The sequence below is a fragment of the Metopolophium dirhodum genome, chromosome 1 (genome assembly GCF_019925205.1).
Source record: "Metopolophium dirhodum isolate CAU chromosome 1, ASM1992520v1, whole genome shotgun sequence".
NCBI classification, from domain to species: Eukaryota; Metazoa; Arthropoda; class Insecta; order Hemiptera; family Aphididae; genus Metopolophium; species Metopolophium dirhodum.
The window spans coordinates 106,215,338-106,238,186 of NC_083560.1; positions in this window are offsets into that span (position 1 = coordinate 106,215,338).

Here is a 22,849-nt window from a genome sequence, read left to right on the forward strand (position 1 = left end):
AATTTAGAGTTAATTAACTTATACTTAAATTGTTTAACAACTATTTACTCTGACTAGAAGTTTTTTTTTTTAGACTATTTTTACTAATCTGTAAATCGATGTTGTAATTTTCAATTTTGTGTATGATAGTTAAGGTATTTATCGATTTTTACAAATATAAATCGTACATAAATTAGAAGTTAGTAACAGTATTTCTTATAATATTTACATTAATACAAATTAACATTTATATATTTATTACCTATTTATACAACATTATAGGTTTTAACTTTGACATTTGAATACAAAATTAAACGTAGGTACCTACTTAAATATTTTTTCTACATTTTTTAATTAACAAATGGTTATGGCCGTTTTGATTTATTTTTGTTAAATCATACGTGATTAATTATTTTGGAGCTGGTAAAAATTAAAACCGACATTTTGAATTTTAAAAAACGGGCACGGAAATATATTATACTTTTAAGAGTCATTATACCGTAACTAAAACCGAAATGTTTGTATTCTATTGGAATCGACCCGAAGCCGATGGCGAAAAACCATAATATAGCTCCACACCGTTGAATAGTGTTATCGAATGCGACGATGTGATTTATGGTGTTTCAAATGTATATACAAAACTGAAAACAACAATAATCTTGCGCCAAGGCGAGACGTATATTATAACGTAAACTCGTCGCAAGTTGCACACAATTTCTACAAATCCCGTCTGCTTTTACATAAATACATACATAATAATATTGCGTGTGCACATTAGTGGAGCAATATAGCATATAATATACGCTCATGCAAGTATAACGCCGTCGGTGTATAATAATTAGGGTATAATAATATACGGTACAGTACTCCTCCGCGGGCTATAAACCAATTATCGTTTTGTATTTATTCATTAAAAATAGCCATCGACGCTTGCGTTATTTGTTTACAATAATAATGCGTATCCCGCAGAAATGTACATAGCTGGTGTTTTAATGAAAATTTAATACTCTTCCTCGAACGATTGGGAGGGCCGGGTCGGAAGAGGATCCCACACATAATATTATAATATTATATTATTATACTCACACATACCTACGTCATAATAATATTATGCTGTGCACCGTTCGCATCAGTGGCGACCGTACCTGCTCAGCGTGTATTTAACTATCGCGCATTGGTGTGAATGTAAATTTGTTTCGCAGAAATCAATGTCAAGTTTCAGAGCTTTTGAGTCATTCTTGGTACTGAAGACGCGCACACCTCGTTTACTACATTCATCACGTCAGAGTACCGTCAAGTCCACCGCATATTAATTGCAGTTTTATAATTGTATTTTACCCAGTGGTGGCGATGTAATTTTGAAAAAAAAAACATGATTTTTGAGACACTCCTAAAATTTAATAATTTAAAAATGTAACCTAAAAATGGAAAGTTTTTATACATACAGAACCTATTAAAATATTATGCCGAAATTGAAAATATAATTAATAGCTATAATGGAACACTCTGTATGACAGGTGTGTCTTTTTAGATTTTACAACTTACGTCTTACTCGATGGTGCCCAAATGTTTGCGGGCTATTTTAAAATCATTACCAGGCCACACGAGCAAAATTTACACGATTATACAGTTAGCAGCAGTAGTATATAGAATGCAGATTGTTGGTGATGTGAAATGTAAACTACTAGAAATGCAATTTCCAGACCAGAAATGTTGATGGGAAATTATACATTCTTGTGATTTATTATCATTAAATGTAATGATTAGCCATTATGCACTTTTAATTCGTGTCCGGTTGATGTGATTTATACACACAACTGCCAGGTACATTTTTCTATGTACAATTAATTGCTTTTTAGTATAGTAAAATTGCCTTTGTAATAAATAAATATCTAAAATATATTACTGTTCTTATTCAAAACACATATTGGTGATTTTATTTTATTTGTGATAGGCCAAGAAAATGTTTTACAAAAAACAGTGAAAGACATAAGCGCCAAAACGAGATAAAAAAAAATTGATAGTGTCGTTCAAAACGGCCAAATCCCAGATATCTATGTGCTTCATTTTAGATATTAAATTTAGAACTAGTTATATCGTTAAAAAATAACCGACAAATATATTAACTGATTACGATAGACTCGAGAGAGCGTCAGAACTTTTGCGTTATGATATTATAATATATATTATATATTATGCACTAGCTGATCCCGTGCACTTCGTTGCCCGTTAAAAGTATACCAACTCTATATGACTCAAACTTTGTTCAATTCGTTATTTAATATTCGGTGTATGGTGTTCAAAATGTATCTTAACTTTTCTGTTTCTTGGAATAAAAATTCTGATTCGCAGCAGTATACTATCAGGTAGGCAATCTACCGCAGGTAGATTGAGGACCCCGTGCTGTTCGTACGTAACCGTATGGATTTCACTCTAAAGTATCAAAGTTATACCAAGTTTGTCGTTTTTACTTAATTCCACTTACGGTGGATTAATATTATAATCAATTAATAAAAAAGCCTAACCTAACCGGTTATAAACCGTACTAAAATCCGATGAATATAAAAAAACAAAATTAACCCTTTTTAAATTTGCCTATCTTCTTCCCAGAGGTCTAATCTACACACAAACATTGATTTATATACATATATATATACATAACCTATAGCAACCATTAATAAACAAAAATTTCTACCTTACGTAAATCTCAAAATTCCTGTTTCAGCACCTACCGGGGGTGATCAATTCCTTTTTTAAATTAGCCTATGACACTCACAAAGAATGTGGTTTTATATTGGTGAAAGAATTTTCGAAATTGGTTCAGTAGTATTGGAGTTTATCCCGAATATTCAAACAAACGCTATCATTTTATATATTAGTATAGATATTATTGTATATTTTATATTGTTAGTATTTAGTAGGTAAGCAATTGCGTAAACCATACCATAGTGAAAAGAATACAGCGGTCTTATGAATATTATTGAATGGACAAAAATATACATTTTTAAAATTTTATAATATTTTATATTAAAATAGATTATTGACGATATTAAACATTTTGAAATATATAAAATATTAATACTAGTAAAAAATGTATTTCTTTTTACATATTTGGTATATTATTTCATATAGCTGCAAGAAATAGATGTGAATGCACATCTTGCACCCCCTCCCTCAACCACAAATTACGCACCTGCTGGTATGATGTAAATCTCTAACACAAACACACACACACACACATAAATATAATAAATTTGATATAACCTAGACAAAAATGTTTTAGAAATATTTCAAACCACAACACGTGCAGTTGTCATCAAGTTGAACGCGTACGAAAGTGCTTGAACTATAGCCTGCTATGGGTAATGTATGTGGCGGTGGTACAATTGCAGTTTTTCCTTCTATATTAGACTTATTTCATTTCGACAAATTTTCGACTAAATCGGTGATATATAATATTATGTGTTGGACCATTTCGACTATGTCATATTCAGTATTTTCATTGTAAGCAAAATTCTATTTTTTATACAGCACATTTTGAGAGAGGTAGCGGGCGATGAGTGGCGAGTATTGTATAAAAATGTTTGCCTCCGACAATGTTCAAGTTTGCTACGTTACAGAGTATAAATAAACCATAATATATTTTATGACGGCATAAAATGTGTAGATATTCAATACAATATTAAGTATATTGTTAGGACTGGGATTGTGATGACTAATAAAAAAAAACTTAAAAATCTAAAAATGAATTTTATAACTAAAGTTTTTCAATATTACAATTCTCATATAAATATTAAACTTTAGTGGGCTTTAATCTGAAACAAAATAACATTTAAAATAGTTAACTAGATATTAACACATTTTCTTATCTATTCAATAATTATTGTTTGTTAATTGTTTGTAAAATAGAAAATAAGACAATAATAGTTACTATTGTGATATATCTACTCACAACTTAATAGGGAGTATAATATAACTCGACTATAATAAGACTATCGTCATAGATACTATAAATTAATTAATATAAAATAGTGAGCCACCAATATTCGAGAAAAGTGACAAACACTATGATAATTAATAAATAATTATATTATTTACAAGACGAGGGTCATTATTAATTGTATCGCTTCAATCTGCTCAATTATACGAATTGCTGGGTCATAAAGGGGTTTGAGGGTCTTGAACCTTCATCAATTTGTGTCTCTGAGGCTCCAAGGGGCCCCTGGAATTCGGTTCTTTTATACATAGGTATAATATGAAACTCAGCATAAGAAAAAATACGCTCTATATTACATTATGTTTTATAAATTGTAAAAATTTGAATTTATTATAATTTATATTAACTCAGTTTATAATTATGTTAAAATTACAAAATAAATTTTATCCGATCGCACCAACGACCTAATTACTGATATAGGTTTGGCAGTCAATGCGTGGTAAAATATATCTTATACGCGTTCATTGCTTTTTATAATATGCACATCAAAAAATATAAATGCATTAAATCTCAACATTTCAGAATTATTTTTGTTTATAATTTCGTTTTATGGACGGTGTAATGGTTGATATTTTTTTTAAATATATTTTGTATTATATTCCTTTAAATTAAATTTTTTTTAATTCTTCCTATAGGTGCATTTTATTATAAGTTTTAATATTTTGAACTATATTTGTTAAGTGATGTTCTATATGTAATGATAACTAACTATACTATATACCAAATAATAATTACAACAATATTATTTGCTCTTATTCCCGAACTTCGCAAGACGTTTCAACTTCATTATTATAACAAGTAAAATATTGCCTACCTAACTTTGATTAAATTCTGTGAAAACGGATGAGAAATGACAGCCAATTGTTCGCTTGGATAATATTTTTATTTAAATTTTTATTACCCGTCCTAATATTATAGTCGCACCCTTATGACGCAATTTATTTATAATGATAAAAGTTAACAATAACAGTAATAATCATAAAAAAAGTTTGAAAAACTGTAGACATTTAATAATAAGAAAATTCAATCAATTCTGTTCGCTTTCAGTAAAAAAGTAAAGTGCATAGTAATTTTTTTTATGTTTATTTTTTAAGTGATCTTTTAAATTCAATAGTTTAAATATTTACGTACCGATTCGGCAGAAACTTTGCACATTTGTGTACACTGTAACGAAATTGCAATTTCAATGTACAGTGAAAATAAAAGGAGCTGATATCGGATTATTAACTTTCGCACATTTTTGAAGTATCTAATCTGTATATAAAAACAAAATGTATATAGTATGCACGTACATAGTATATGGATAAAAAAGCATACTATGAAATGTATATACATAACGCAGGCATCTTTATGCAAATGTGTAAGATACTTTTGTTGGGCGGTGTTTGTTTTTCGTGCTCCCCGGGGGTCCCTTGCGGATGTCATCATTTCAATGCTTTTTTATTTTATTTTTTAGTTTTCACGCTCGGTAGCGACAGATAGTGTACAAAGTAAACGTCAACCAAGTCGCACACACTTAATTCACTTATTTTCCGTGTACGTCTAGTCAACATAAAAAGAAAATTACTCGAAATACTCTGCGTAGGTATCTACGACTGCACACAGCAGACAGCCTCGACAGGCCACATCCCATTCCTTTATACGTGCTTATTATTATTATTTTACCTCTAAACTTGACATTTCACAAATCTAAATGGAGTAGCCCGTATATAGTTTAATTAACTTTTTTTACTATTTATTTCTTCTTATACCTATAACTACAGCGCCAGACAATAGAAATATACCTATCATGTTGATCATATACCGTGCGCGGTTTCCTTTGTGCTGTCGTCACGCCTATTATCACGAGATCGGCAAGAACAGCACCCGTTATTTTATTCAGGTTTTGTTTAAATAATATACAATATTATGTGTACCTATAACTTATTGTTTATATAACCTGTTGCGGCCGTCTGACAACCCCGTCCATGGGCAGGCTGCACATGTGGGTTCATTGCGGCGTTCAAATGAGAATTATTTGCTAGACAACCGGTGCATGTTCGTTAAGGACGATATACCTCTACCTATATACCGTCAACCGATGCAGAAATAATTTGTTGGCAAACCACGAGAATACCTATATACATAGGTAGGTACCTCTATATATAGGCTATTATAGGTACGGGTTTTTTTCTCCGGAACAGTATGACGGATTTAATATTATTTGCCACCGTTTTATCACCGATTTTTGCGCGACGCTTGTTTTCCATGCATTTTATAATAAATTCTCAATGAAGTGGTCGAGGTACATTTTACTATACCGAAGTACTCGTTATTATAAATTATAATGTAATCAATGTGCCGTTTGATGTAGGTAAACAATATACGGCAAAAGAGATATTTGCAGTGCCAGAAAATTCGGGAAAGTTTCCTGGTTAAAATAATAAATTAGAAAAATGTCTCTCAAAGAAATTTAATTACAAACTGTAGCATCAAATATCGTGTAATAAATATTATTACTATTTTATTCAAACATTATTACATTTTGTGAGTGAGTGAGATTTCAAAATAATATGTTTTTAATTTTAAATGTTTTTCTCAAAAAGTTAATTTTAACATTCAGTTTGCACTCATAATTCTTCTTTAAATATACTCAATAATTCATTTGAAAATTTTCAAGAAAATTGTATGCAGCTAGAAGAGTGCAGAATAAGTAGTATTAAGAAAACCAATTACCTACTGACTTGAAGAAAAAGACGAATTAAGCCCGACATCATTATAAAATTAAATTCATCAATTATTTTTTTCCGTGTGATCCAAGTATAAAATAATGACTAAAAATAATAATACTTGAAATTTATACTCTAGTTTGATAATTAGAAGAGAAAAAAATGAGTTCATATTTTTAATAACGTTTGGATGAAGAAATTATTGGTTTTATTTTTATTATTTTTTTTTTTTGTTTTTATGTCAAACTTTGAGTTAAAAACCAAGTTCAAGGTGACTTATATTTCGATCTGGATACACATCAGAGTTTATGTGTGGTTGTTTAATCATTGTTATACGCTTGACGCTTCTATGAAGATGTAATTTTCATTTTTACATTATTATGTAAATATAATGAAAAACAACAGATAAATATTGAAGAAATTAAAAAAAATAAGCTAATTTGGTTTAAACCTTAAACCAATCTCTGTTCATTTTAAGATTTTAAGCGATAGAGGTACTTATTAATATTATGTAGATACTTATTATAGAAGGACAATTATTATTTTTCTTAAATTGAAGAATAATTGAGTAAACGGTTTTAGTTATTTGGTTGTAACTCAAAAAATATAAAATTCCCTCATTAGGAATTTAAACTTTTCACGTTTATTATTTTTTCTATTATACACAGTATGACATTTTCAAAATACTTAAATTAATTTTAAGTTATTTATACCACGAACCTGCTCACACCGTTCTACAGAACCTACGTTGGCATTGCCTTATGTGCAAATAATAACTGGTATTACTATACGAAATAATATTATAATAATGATTAGATAATAATATGAAATGCGATCTTGTTTTTGGAAAAATTAGTTCAATTTATGGTATAACTATAAATATAAAAATAAGCTATTACTAATACCACTATAAATACCTTAAAAATAAAAAAAAATAAAAATATTATATTATATATTAAAATACTATATAACGAAATATACTTAGAAAAATATAGGTTGACAGACTCTAATCAGAATCGTATTTCACCGTATACATTTATCATTAAATTCAATTTTAACATCACAACCATTACAGTGATAGTATTCCCAGTTGGAACCTACTATACAGCAGAGCCCTTTCCCGGTTTTATTATTTAATTATAACGTATCTTTGCTCTCAAATTAAATATCGGAACACGCGCCATATTCTTCGACGAGGTGAGCAAAGATAGTCTCGCGGTCTCTGTATAACATACTGTACCAGATCTTTTTTATTGCATTTGCGTAATGTATACATCATACACGCATAAGCCATGTGTTATTCTAAATTTGATTCAAGAACTGTTGGTCAAGAATTTCTTTTATACTTGTTTAAACTATTTGAATTTATTTAAATCGAATGTAACATTAATTTTCTTTATGGTTTTTAAGACTTTGCACGTTCAGTTTATATCTTGTTACTTATTAGGTACCTAAGTATTATGCTTTGCCACAATGTCATACGAAAAATTCAAATGTTTGAACAATGTTAAGTAGTAATTTACTATGTTCTGTATTCGTCCTTCCCAAAATATTTTTCCAAGTCAAGGTTCCTGAGTTCTGTCTTAGTTTACTTTTTTACGTATACCTATCAATATTATGTGGTGATGTCAACGATTAAATTAATAATTATAGTGCATATTATGTTTAACTGGTAACTAAAATATTATAAATGTGCAAAGCCCATTAATGACCTACGGAATTCAGCTACGAGGTACAACCAAAACATCAAATATTAAAATATTCCAATCATTCCAGTCAATTTGCCTTCGCCTCATTATAAAAGCCCCCTGGTACGTCAGAAATATCTTCACCCTTACCTCAAAATCCCAACCGTTCATTCACTAACCTCCCATTATATTAATAAACCATTTCACAAAAACACAATCAACCATTCAAATCCCTTAATTTCAAACCTCTCCTCCCTTACACTTCCGATAACCCACCACGCCGTCTTAAACGAAATTGGCTCAGGGACCCGCCTCAATATTAAAAAAAACTAAACGTGAATGCCTCTGCCGCCGTGCATGACTTGCAAAATAAATAAATAAACAAACGTGTCGTTTCAGTTTTCGTTACAATTTTTTTTCCACCCACACCTCAAGAAACAAGTGTTACTTCAAAAATAAAATTAAATAAAACAACACAAAAAAATAAAAATGAAAAACAAAAAAACAAAAAAAAGATGGAAATTGAATTCATAGAATATTATGAAGTAGGGTTATTGGACCCCCTTCTATAATGCCGTCCAGTCCTGTATACTTGTACTCCACCCCCTCCCTCCATATTACCTATTATGTAAATTGTATATTACATATTGTATATATATTATATATTATTGTTAGTTCTAATAAAAAAAAAAATGTGCGAATAAGTTGTATAATACGCACTATTATGTAATCGTACATGGTACATAGCACATTATTTAGTCATAACCTATTTGGACCTAAGTATATCACCTACATATTTTTATAAATAAATGTAGTTTGGAACAGTATCGTATATTATATAGCAGTAAACGATATTAGACATATACCTCTACATTACTTTTCAGAAGAAAACACTCGAGTAGCTTATACAATATACGCGTAGGTGTGCTTACATTATTATAATACGCAACTCAGGGTATGACGTGCATATAGGACCTACTTGCTCCAAGTATGAAGTACGTATCTATGGGTACAAAAATAATATCATTATTTTCGTTTGAGTATACACGAGTATAATACGAGCATTATGACAATGCTGGTGTTTGAAAATATCTGAACGACCGAACAAAGATATATTAATAATAATAATAGTAACTGAAATACAGGATTATGCGTGGGGGGTGTATCGTATACGAATAAAATATTATGTACCTTAGTGGGATCGCTTTATGTACTGATACTTGTAAACGTGCAAAAGAACAGAGTTAAATTGATCAATAATGACTGTTTGTACAATATAATATTATATAGTATATAATATTGTGTTCCGAGCGAAACGCACGGATAGCCGAATTTTCTGAAATGCGTAGGTGTAATATAAGTATGTCTAACTAGAGATGTGAGTGGAGTAAATTTACCAGGTAATTTTTTACCGGTAAAAAAATTTACCGTAAATTTTACCAATTTTTTTTTACCGGTAAATTATTTTTTACCAAAAAAAAATGTTGTGTGACCTCTCTAATCAAATGAAATCGAAAACGCCTAGTCTAAATTGTAAAGAGATATATTTTTTATCAAATGTTAACAATACAATAATGAATAAAGTACTAATCACGGTTTAAGATAAATCTTAATATAGGTAATAAACAGGTTGGACCAAAGTAGGTAAACCGAAAAAGGAACTTCTGTGATATTATCATTTGTAATATTTATAATTTATATACTTGTTATTGTTTATATAGTTTGTTATATACTATAAAATCAATATTCTGCCACCCCTAATATATATTAGAACATTAAATATCAGTAGGTAATTAGGAAAGATTTTATAGGGAGATACCAAGAATGCAGATAATGTGATATTGATAATATACTATTATCAATACAAAAGTTAAGTCTAAATATAAATGTTTTGACTTAAAAAGAAATAAAGGTAATGTGAATTTTGATAGTTTAGTTTAGTTTAAATTATTTATTAATTGTAATATGAATAATTCAATATTCATATTTCATAAAATGTACTAATTACTAATGTCTAATACAGAACAATAGATATTTTAGATTCATTTTTTAAATTTTTTGTTAATTATTGTTATTATTAGAAAGAACTAGATTTAACAAGTAGGTATACAACATTAGTACCTAATACGAATCGTATTTAGTATTTACTAATGTCTAATAGTAAAAAATAACAATGGCTCTAAGATTTAGCTATTTTACCATTTTTACAACATTATTGGTAAATTTACCGTAAAATTTACCGGTAAATTTACCGATATTTTTTTTTACGTAAATTCTCCATCTCTATGTCTAACTATAATAATCGAGTTCATGAAAAAACCAATACCCAGGTATATCTTATCTGTGAGTATTTCGACAGTAATTTACTGTAGGTATATAGATATATGATAAAGTTGTATATTATATAAAAAAAAAAAAAAAATAATAACGACCAAACTAAAATGACACGTTTTGGAAAATATTCTCCATCACACGCGGTTTAATAATACCTCTATGTATTGTAATAATATTAAAATAGAACCGTGCATAATATTATATCACAGATTACACTATCATGATATTGTAAACGTGATTTTCTAAATTGTGATTTCAGCTTAAAATGTGCTTAAAACCGCCGACGCTAGAGCATAATATTATTTGCGTTATGTGTTATACACCGAGTGCGCGGGTTATTGGCAGGAATGCAGGAATTTCAAAACGTCTATTATTATAAACGTGTGTGAAAATATAAATATTATATAGATTAACGATTGCGGCGGCTGTGGCGTTCCGAAGTTACTATAGCTCGATTGACGCATATTATAGTGCCTATATATATATGTTTGTGTGTGTACGTATATAATATAGGTAGTTACTTCATAGTGCCTAAACACACCCATTGCCCACACGCAAATATTAATATTTTACGGTGCTAAGGGTTTCGTCGTGACCGTCTTGCATACTGCACGATGACGATAAAATAGCGTACAAAACGTATACCTGCTTATTATAATATTATTATACTTATTGTACCCTACGTCGTGCATATTATGATATAATATAATACTGCAGTCTATTATATACTATAGGTATGTTACTATTATTATTATCGGTTTTGCGGCATTTACCGATACCGTTAAAATGCTATATAATGTTATTAATTATTACTTTATGTACAGGGTGCTCCAACCCCATTTTTCTATTTAATAATGAGTTTATTCAAATTATTCTTTTTTTTCGAATTTTTAAAAATATACAATTAATTATCATATTTTCAAATTATTTATATTGTTTATAGGAGTGCCTGTGGCGATAAAAACTTTTTTTTTGAAACAAGTGATCCCATTTTGATAGTTTTTTTTTTTTTGAAAGAGAAACACTTCTCACTATCTTAGGGCATATTAGACTTGGATTTTCAAAATGCTATTTCTAAACTATATGCATAATACGATGACCATATATATATGTATATATACCATAAATGATGACCAATTATTACAACATTCTGTTGTTTTTATTATTTTTTGTTTAAGCAACGAAATCAAAAATTCAAGACCAATGCGACCTGTAGAAAACCATTCCCTTTCTTACAAAAGTAAAATAAACTAAAGCAGATTATTCTACAGGGCGTAAGGGTTTGCCTATAAAGTGTGTTTTGAGCAAAATCACGATTTTCATTTTTGGTCGGAGGTGACGTTGACATTTGTCATGTGCGCACATGCAGTTCGTGCGTAGATGGCCCGTATACAATCACACTCACACTTATCATAATTTACGACCAACTCAAATTCCATTGACGTCAACGAGGAAATTGCATGTTACCTAAATATTTCCCCTTATTAGACACACGATTAAGCACCTCAATACATACATCTATTCTCAGTCATAAAAAGTATAATAATGATGTGAACCTAGTAGCCTTAGGAAACAAAGTTACAAAAAATGCTCTTTGAATTTTTATTTTGATGACACGTTGAAATGTTCAGAAAAATAATTTGCTACATAATTTGCAGTAGAAAAAGGATGTTTTTTATTTGAAACAGAAACTTGTATCTCTACAGGACACTCCTCAAATAGTACTAAAAATCACATGAAAATTAAAAAATATTATGTTTAAGTATGCTTAAAAATTCCAAAAATCAGATTTTGAATAACTGTATTATTGTAAAAAAAATAGGGGTAGTCATGCTTGGACAATCATCCTGTATATTACGCGCATATTTTTTAATATAAGTAGGTACATACCTACACATTATAAGTGTATTTTCTGCTTATTTTATCGGGGAAAGTTCATGAATAATTTTAACTACAAGTCAATAGTTCGGTCATTGTAATGTCGAGCGAGGTAAAAGAAAATCGTTCAACAACTCGATAATAAATATTTTATTAGCTACATTTAATAAAAAAAACTATGAAGTTAATTTAAAAAAAGGCTCATTTGTAGATAATGAATTTTGGAAGCTGGTTTTGCTTTGTTCGCCTCAACGGACGGATTGGTGTGTTGCGATGTCGAAGGTGAAATCAAAGGTAATTATTACTTACCATGGTATTAAAAAAATGCTTCAAAACGGGAGTTTCGAAATTTCCTTAAAAAAATAATTGACCGCTGATATAGTTTTCAATTGATTCGAATAGAAAATTATCGACGAAAGATAACTATGCTCACAAACCTATTATATATTTTTATATTTTATGTCTATAAATTCTATATCTAGATATTGCATAATACTCACTAAAATCAATACTGTTTACTATGTATAGGTTGTACTACTGTAACGTGTAACAAATAATAATTTTAATATATAGTGTAAACAATTTATCAAACTTCTTATAATGTGGAAATATTAGTAAAATAATTGATACAAAAATAAAAACTACCTAAATTATATTTTATAAAATCAAAAAATAACGCATTTTCAATAATATTTCCTGGCATATAATAAAGGTTATATACTTCTAGACTAAAATAAATTACAAGACTCTTTTCGTGAACTTCTCTTGCACATACAAGTGTTTGCAGAGAATTATAGTTATAGCGGTAATAAGAAAATAATATTACCGTAAGGCCTGCAATACATTTTCGGAATCTAAAATCAACTCCCCAAGTTATGTTAATTGTTTTTTACACGTGATTTCGCGATACCTAATGGAAAATAATAAAAGTTCACGGTGACAAATTTGTAATGGATATCATCGAGCAAGTGTCACATACTTTAGCAAAAACTAAAAGTTACCATGTGCTGACTCGTTTACACATCAATTTGATATACTAACTCGTCTGTAAAAGTTATATTAACTCGAAAATACCTCGCAGCCTCGTAGGTATGATTTATTATATATAGTGCACATAGTCAGACATACATAGGTAACTTACGAAAATCATAATAATTATGTTACAGTTTTCAAGACGTGTAGGAACAATATACCTATATTAATATAAAAACGTAACACTTGTTGTAGGTATAATATATTTATGACGCGTATGAACAGAGTGAGCTTTTGCACTTTTTCCGAGATGTTTAACAGAAAAACAATTAAATAACACGTGAACGGATAACCCACCATGTGCAATGTAATATAAATAATAACAACTAAAATGAGCAAAATCTTCAGAGCTTCGATGGTGGAACTATTTGAATCAGCTTAACGTTATAGTATCGTCATCGAGACTATACTGTTATATTATATATTATTAGTTATTACTGTTATTTTAGCGATTTTCACGTACAATATTATAATATAATATAATAATATTATGTTTAATGTTTATATGATAATATACGATGGTAAATACGTGCGCGCCAACTTAATGGACGGCGTACGAGAATATACTTACTATAATATTATGTACAAATCTTATATATATATTATATATTATATATGTATATAATATACGAGTTGGTTTTTTTTTTCAGCGTACAACACATAATATATTTACGTACCTACTCGGGATAAGTCGGAGCAAACAAAAATAAATTATAAAAGGTTTTTTATCATCACTGCATGCACGGAATTATGGCTTAATAATAAAATCCGTATATACTGGATTCAGAAAACGGCCGTTGAGGTTTATATAGGTTCATGGAGATGTTATTAAGAGAACGAGACCAGGTAAAAACGTATAATATGCAGTGGGCGATGATTTTATTCGTTTGAAAAAGTATAATATATTTTTATAATATTACTATGTAGGACGTTTATAGGTATCCAAGCGTACGAATAGGTACGTTATTTCTTATTAATAAATGCACGAAAATCAATGGACGAAAGTGCGTCGATTGTGTTGGAAAAAAAAATTCACCCTGTATATATATAGGCGTATAGGTACCCGTAAAATAATAATATATATAATTTATACGATATACGATGATATTATTATTATAGACACGCGGACTAAACAACGAGCACGTCGTTGCAGTGCAGCACGAACTCAATGTAGGTACACATACTCGAGTGTATTATAATATCATAGTGTAATTTTAATATACAGGAATATTGTTATAATACTATTAGTATAATAATATAACGACGGTCGCCGCGCGAGGTACATAATAATATATTATTATTAGTTTATTACACTTTAAATATAATATTATTATTTTTATATTTAAATTTTAATATAATACATACGACGTAGAAGTAAAATAGTTAAATACATCTTACAAGATCCCATATGGATAACGACTACACTTGGGCCGAGCAGCGATGACGTCCGTTTCACCAGCGCTCGTCTAATATGAATTAATATAAAATATTGTGTAATAATGAAATATTAATTTTGTTTTATGCTGCAATTATTATTATTGTTGCATCAGCCTCCTTATTGGAAAACCATAATAATTGACAGAGTGACCGCAGCACGGAAAGAGAAATATCCGAATTAAAAGTTAAAGTGGACAGAAAGAATTATTATAATAAATACTCCTCGAAAATTGTGGGACTATGTAGTAATATTATAGTTCAGTACCTACCTATATATCTACTATGCCATTATGGGACCATGAAAAAATTAAGTTTTCGTCTGGAGTCATTATATTGTTAGTTTTTCACATAACAATAATTTTTGTGTTGATTCCATCGCCCAATTGTATTGTCTTGCAACTACGACATGTTACAACACATAAACGAGTGTATTATATTATGGTTTTATTATAATAAGTAAGGTATAATACAGGAAATTGTAATATTGTTAAAACAATATTAATATATATACAACGATGGTCGCCGAGCGAGTTATATTATAATATATTATTATTATACTTTATTACTCTTTAAAAAAGGTATTTACAATTTGGGCCGCAATTATTATTGTCCCATCATCCTCCTTATGTGGTATGGACAGTTATTATTTAACATTGGTAATATTGATATTCATGATTGGTTAATATAAGCCACTGATACTCTTTCTAATTAATTTTAGAAAATAATAATGAATAAAATCTGCATGAAAAATCACAAATGTGTGTAAAATGTTAAAATGTCTGCAGGTGAATCCATTGTAGATACTAGATTGTAATAGTTGAATAGCTCATATAACATAGAGTTGCATTAATTTGTTAAAATGTCAAGCTCAATAAACAGTACTAACGAGTGGAATATTAATTTAAATTATTGGATGCACTGAAGACTGCGAATAAAATGTATGCACAAACGCATGCAATCGGAGAAAACAAAATATGCAGTAAGTTTTTTTTTATATACCTGTATAAACTTACTTAAAATGTGCAAGATCGTTTAAGAACAATCATAATATGCCTGAAACATTTTGAGATTTAAAATACTGTATCATAATTTATTTTTCCATTGAATCAGATTTCAGAGTTTTAGCAAATTATGAGATCAATTGGTTTTTATAGTAAAACGTTGTTTTTGGATAACCTCATTTGTGTTTGGGACACTAAAAATGTTCAGAACTATTGTTGAGCTTTTATGTTATACCTATAACGCATATTCAACAACTTAATATGATGTAAGTCTAGTGTAGATATCACTCCGTACATATAAATTGTCTATAATTAGCATAAATGTTTATAATAATTGTAAGATTGTAGTGACCTTGTAGTTGAAGCTTAGACAATAAATAAAAAATATAACATGTTTATTTTATATTATTATATAAAAAGTTAAGCATCATAATTAAAATTATAATTTTTTTATTCCTTTTTCCTAATAGTACGATGTTTAGTTTAAAATGCGTATTTTTTACAAACTGCGAAAAACGGTGTAAATAATATATATGTACAGCACAACCGTTTTTAAAAAAATCATTTATTTACTTTACAATTTTTAATTTATTTATTCACTTTTAAAACTTAGCATAAAAAATTTATACATTTTGTTTAATAACTTTCACAACTCATATATAATATACAATGAGTTTTTAATTTTATTCGTTTACCTATTATATATTTTCAAAGAAATTTTGATTTCATCAAATAATATTATTATATTAGTGGAAGATCTATTATTACGTTGTTTATTTTAAAATTACAACTATTCTAATATTATGGTAGGTTGTTTAAAAATAAATTATTTAAAGATTTTTACTTGATTTATATATTTATTATACTTTATATAAAACCAATTTAATACTTTTATGTTATCATAAATTAGAAAATTTGTATGATAATTACACAATTTCTTATAATTTAATTTATAACTTTCAATGTATAATTTTATTGTACTATAATTTTGATTAATTTAAAAAAAATGCAGATTTAACATAGTATAATGATTATATAATTATTCATATAATTATAGTCGATACAGATGAATGTAAATTATAAGCATTATAATTAAGTTATAAGGTATTTATTAGGTACTTAGGTACATCTTTAATCTTTATTAACTTTTAATAAAATCATAAAATACTTTACTGGCACTTAAAATTACACATATTCTTTAATTTTATCACTTTGTCTGTGGAAGAGTTATACCTAGTCAAACTAGTTTAGATAGTAATGATTTAGATACGTCTTATTAACCAAATCGATTTTATAGTGAATTTTCTTTAAAATACTTCTGGAAACGTTGAAACACTTATACATAATCGAAGTGTTTTTATAATAATTGTAAACTATTGTAATTTACTATATTACTTGGTAATTTACTTTCGACACACCTGTCATAAAAAAATAAGTAAAAAGTATAGTAGGTAATTAAACAGAAAAAAAAATGTTTTCTAAGAAAATTAAATAAAATCGAACAGGTAATACTAAAAGCTACAGATGAAAATCGGTAATGAATAAAATTATATAAGATTATGTGCATATATACAGTTTTATACACTATATACAGTTTATACATAATACATATTTACACTTTGCAAAGTACATGCGATGATGTCTAGCAGAGATATGCATAATAATAACATTAATAATAATAACATAAAATTACAAGCTGAAATTTTCTGGTTATTTCCATATGATTTTAATATTTACTTAAATGTTTTCTGAACTGATTATTAACGTTGCATATCTACGGATAACATCTATTATACCAATTTGTTTACTGCAGTTGTACAACAGTCAACAGGTGCGTGACAACGGTTTTCTCGAAAATATATTTTGTTTTGAAATAGATAGTTATAATATATGCTCCAAATAAGGTTGATGAAAATTCAGTGCATTGCAGTGCATAAAAATGTATTATACATTATAATATTTGGTTATTTTTATACCTTGTGTGAAGATATCAGCTGTATACGAATCATAATTTAAAGGTAATTTAATTAAGTCTTAAATTGCGAGCGGAGCGATAGGTTTTAGTTTTTAACACTGATATGTGGTTTTATTTTTTTTTCTGACGTCACCTTAGTAGTTTGGTTGTAGTTAAAAATATACTTTAATTACCGAGTATAGTTTATTATTAATTACTTTAGTTACTGGATTTTTAAAGAAAAGTTTAGCATAAAGCCGTATTTATTTACATATTATTTTATGATCATTTGTTATTCAAATATTGTCGAAATTGGATATAACGTATAATACCGATTTATGCTTCAACAATTTTGTTATTAGCTATTCAAAAATTATTAACCGTAGAAAGTTGAAACATTCCACTATTACTTAAATTATCATTTTTTATAAACAATGACGTTTTTAAAATATTTAGAATATTTATTGTACCTATACAATAACAATAATAACAATAATACAATAAATTATACCGTAATCCTATACACAACATTCTGTACAGTCGGTACGTCGGTACTGACTTATAAGTTGATAACAAATAAAATAATATTATAATAACTAATTACCTATTTAATATTATACGCGATGTTTTTATCAAAAATTAGTTTAGAGTTTATGTCTTCTAATAAAAAAATAAAATATAAAATATCCTTTCAAATTGATACTACACAACAGTGGCGGCTCCAGTCTCTATCGGAAAACTACGTACCTACGCTTTGGCAAAACTAGGGGGGGGGGGGGTGCTTAGCCTTCCTGACTAAGATTTAGCCCCCCCCCCCCCCCAAATATTCCTTAATGATTGAGATATAACCTCCCTATGGGGTTTTTAAATAAATAGTTTTGTTAACGTACTACAAGAAAATATAAGATATCGATTAACGAGAATTTACAATCAAACGATATTGAGTATGCTAATAAATATTATATACAGTACGTGTTTGACCTCCGTCCCAAGCACACGTGTGTTCCGTATTTCTTAGCTCCCGATAGCAATATCAGTATATACATGCACACAAAAATCAACAGCGAAAAAGGTATGTAATCTTATCTTACTCGTAATTGCAACGCAAAATTACACCGGCCGCCGGTACATAGCGGCCAATTAAACCGATAAAATGTCTACGGATATTTTATCTAATATGCACAACCAAAAACTATCTCAACTGTCATCACCACCAAAAATAAACAACACAAAAACCTTTGCCGAAACAACAGCCAACACAACGTTTCCTAAGAAAGATCAAGCCATTATATTAAATACGATAAACGAAATACCACAAATAGAATATGTTAAAGCATTTAGCAAAATAACACCGCCTAAAAACATCATCTTTGCGTCCCGTATTTCGAACAACAGATTTTGTATATATTTTAGAGACAAAATAACTGTTGACGAACTGACACAAAACTATTCGTATATAACCGTTAATGAAAATCAAATACCATTTCGTCGTCTAGTAAACCCTGCCAAGAGATTTATAATTTCTAACGCACACCCGATAATACCTCATGAAGTAATTACCGAACACTTATTACTAGAAAACATCAAGACATTATCTCCAATAACCTTCCTTAAAGCTGGTTTTCAAGATGAGCTCGCTCACATCAGTAGTTTTAGGAGACAGGTATATATTCACCCCGACGACACAGCAAATGTACCCGGATCGATAATAATCAAATATGACAATACAGACTTCAGAATTTTTCTAACGGACGACACTCTTACTTGCTACGCATGTAAACAAAGCGGCCACACATCTAATCACTGCAAAAAAGAACCAAATACCATGACCAACAATATTTATATTACACAAAAACCAACAATAGATGATGCCCCCACCACGTCCTCATATCCCACACATGATGACGACATAACAGAAGTAAATACTATTGCCATACCTAAAAACAGTCAAAACTCAAATATATTAAGCCAAACAACGACCAATACAAATTTACCCAATAAACAAATCAAAAGATCTCTACCAACATCAAGTTGTCCTACATCTCCAACAATTTCTGAACAATCAAACACACAGCCAAACATTGAGAAACCTAATCAGACCAAAAACCTTGAACATAAGTTATTAGAATCAAAAAAAAACAAGAAAACACCTCAAGATCAAATTAAAAAATTAAAAAAAAGCAATTCGCTTGAAAATATTGCTACAAATGATGAGGACCACCTAAAATCTGCACAAGACCTATTTTCCGAAAACGAAGAAATCAATATCTCTTTTTACCAATTCAAATACATAATTGAAAATTTCTCCAATAAATCAATTAACATACATTCTCTCTGTGAAGAAGCAAAAGTTGACATACCTTCAATGTTAAAAACCATCGAAATAGTCAGACCTAAGATAAACGACCGAGCAACAAAAACCAAACTCACCAAATTAGCAAATCTACTATTCCAAGCAACTCCACAAGAGTTATACTCGTAAAGCCCATATACAAATAAATTAATCAAATTCTCAAATTCTAATGAATGTAAATCAAAAAGAAAACAACCTCACACATAACACAAAACTAATACAATGGAACCTTAATGGCTTTCAAAAAAAAATAAATGAATTAAAAATACTAATAGCCGAGCATTCGCCCGATTTCATATGCTTACAAGAAACCAATTTTACTGACCAAACCCACAAAACTTTAAGGAACTATATATGCTACACTAAAAACAGAACTAATGGTTTAAGAGCCAGCGGTGGTGTAGCAATCTACGTCAAGTCATTCTTTCCTAGCAAGCAAATAAAAATAAAAACCCATCTCGAAGCTATTGCCATTTCTATACATCTCAATGAAATAAATTTAAATGTATGCAACTTGTATTTACCCAACCAAACTAAAATCGAATTTTCCGACATCGAAAACATAATTAAACAACTCCCCAAGCCATTTATGATATTAGGCGACTTTAATGCACATTGTACCATGTGGGGATCAGAAAAAACAGACCATAGAGGCAAGATAATTGAAAAAATACTAGAAAACGAAAACATTGTAATTCTAAATGACACATCCCCCACCCACATTAACCTAGCCAATGGAACCTTATCATCTATCGACCTAACAATGTGCACATCCTCCTTAGCCCAAAGACTCAAGTGGAAAGTGCTGCCTGATATCTATAGCAGTGACCATTTACCTATACTCACAAACTTCATGCACAGGATAGGGGATACTAATACGAATAAAAACCGTAGATGGAATCTAAAAACACCCAACTGGACATTATTCAGTGATATTATAGAGGAAGAAATTACCAAAATACAATATAATGACCAATCCAATATAGAAAACGCAGTCAAAATATTAACTAACATAATCACCTCAGCAGCAGAAATATCAATCGGTAGCTGTATAAACCATAACCAAAAACCCAAAGTTCCTTGGTGGAATGATGAGATTAAAAGAGCTATAATCAATAAAAAGAACGCCTTAAACACGTACAAAAAAAATAAAACCTTAGAAAATTTCATACAACTCAAAAAACTGCGTGCCCAAGCCAAATTTTTAATAAAAAAAAACAAAAAAAACTCATGGAAAGAATTCACAACCAGCATAAACTCCAAAACTAACTCATCCAAGATATGGAACAAAATCCATTCATTGAAAGGTATAAACCGAAACCAAGAAATTCATATAACTGACGAACAAGGAACAACATCAGCTCCAGAAGATGTCGCCGAAAAAATCGGCGCTTACTTCCAAGATAATTTTAGCAACAAAATCTACACACAAGAATTTATTAACGGAATAAAAATACCATTCGAAAACGCACAAATAATCTCAATGATAAACCCGAACAATAGCGACCAAATTGTCTTGAACTCCAGTATAACACTCAATGAAATGGAAACTGCACTAAATAAATGCCAGAGCAAAAGCCCTGGCCCAGACAGTATCCCTTATTGTTTTATTATAAACCTCGGCATAACAGCAAAAAAATTTCTATTGAATATATATAACAATATATGGCACACAGGAGTTATACCTAAAGAATGGAAAAAGGGAATAATAATTCCTATTCTTAAACCAGGGAAAAACAAACATTCCACTGAAGGATACAGACCTATCACACTCCTAAACACAATGACAAAAATTATGGAAAAAATTATAAACTTAAGATTAACATGGTTCTTAGAAAAAAACCAAATACTTTCTAAAGAGCAAAGTGGATTTCGCCACACTAGATCAACAATGGACAACTTAATTACAATAAAAACTGAAATAGAAAATGCATTCGAACATAAACAAATACTCGGAATGATCAGTTTGGATATAACAAAGGCTTACGATTCTGTATGGAGACATAGAATACTAGCTCTACTAAGCAAAATCTTAACAAACGGCAATATGTTCATGTATATTACAAACTACCTAAAAGAAAGACAATTTCAGGTCAAAGTATCACATACCCTATCAAAGACGTTCTACCAAGAAAATGGCATCCCACAAGGATCATCACTGGCAGTCACACTCTTTCTCTTGGCCATTAATGATATTGTCGAAACAATCAAAGTTCCTGTAAAAGCTAATTTATTCGCCGATGACTTTAACATTTTTTGCAGAAGCAAAAACCTAAAAACCGTCCAAGAATTACTCCAAATAAGTGCTAACAGCTTATCAGATTGGTCAAAAAAAACTGGCTTCTCATTCTCTAACCTCAAATCCAAAAGTATTATATTTACAAAACAAAAAAAAATAAAAGATCTCAATATAATACTAGACAACTTAGTTATACCTCACCATAATAAAATTAAAATTCTAGGAATAACATTCGATTCCAAACTCAAT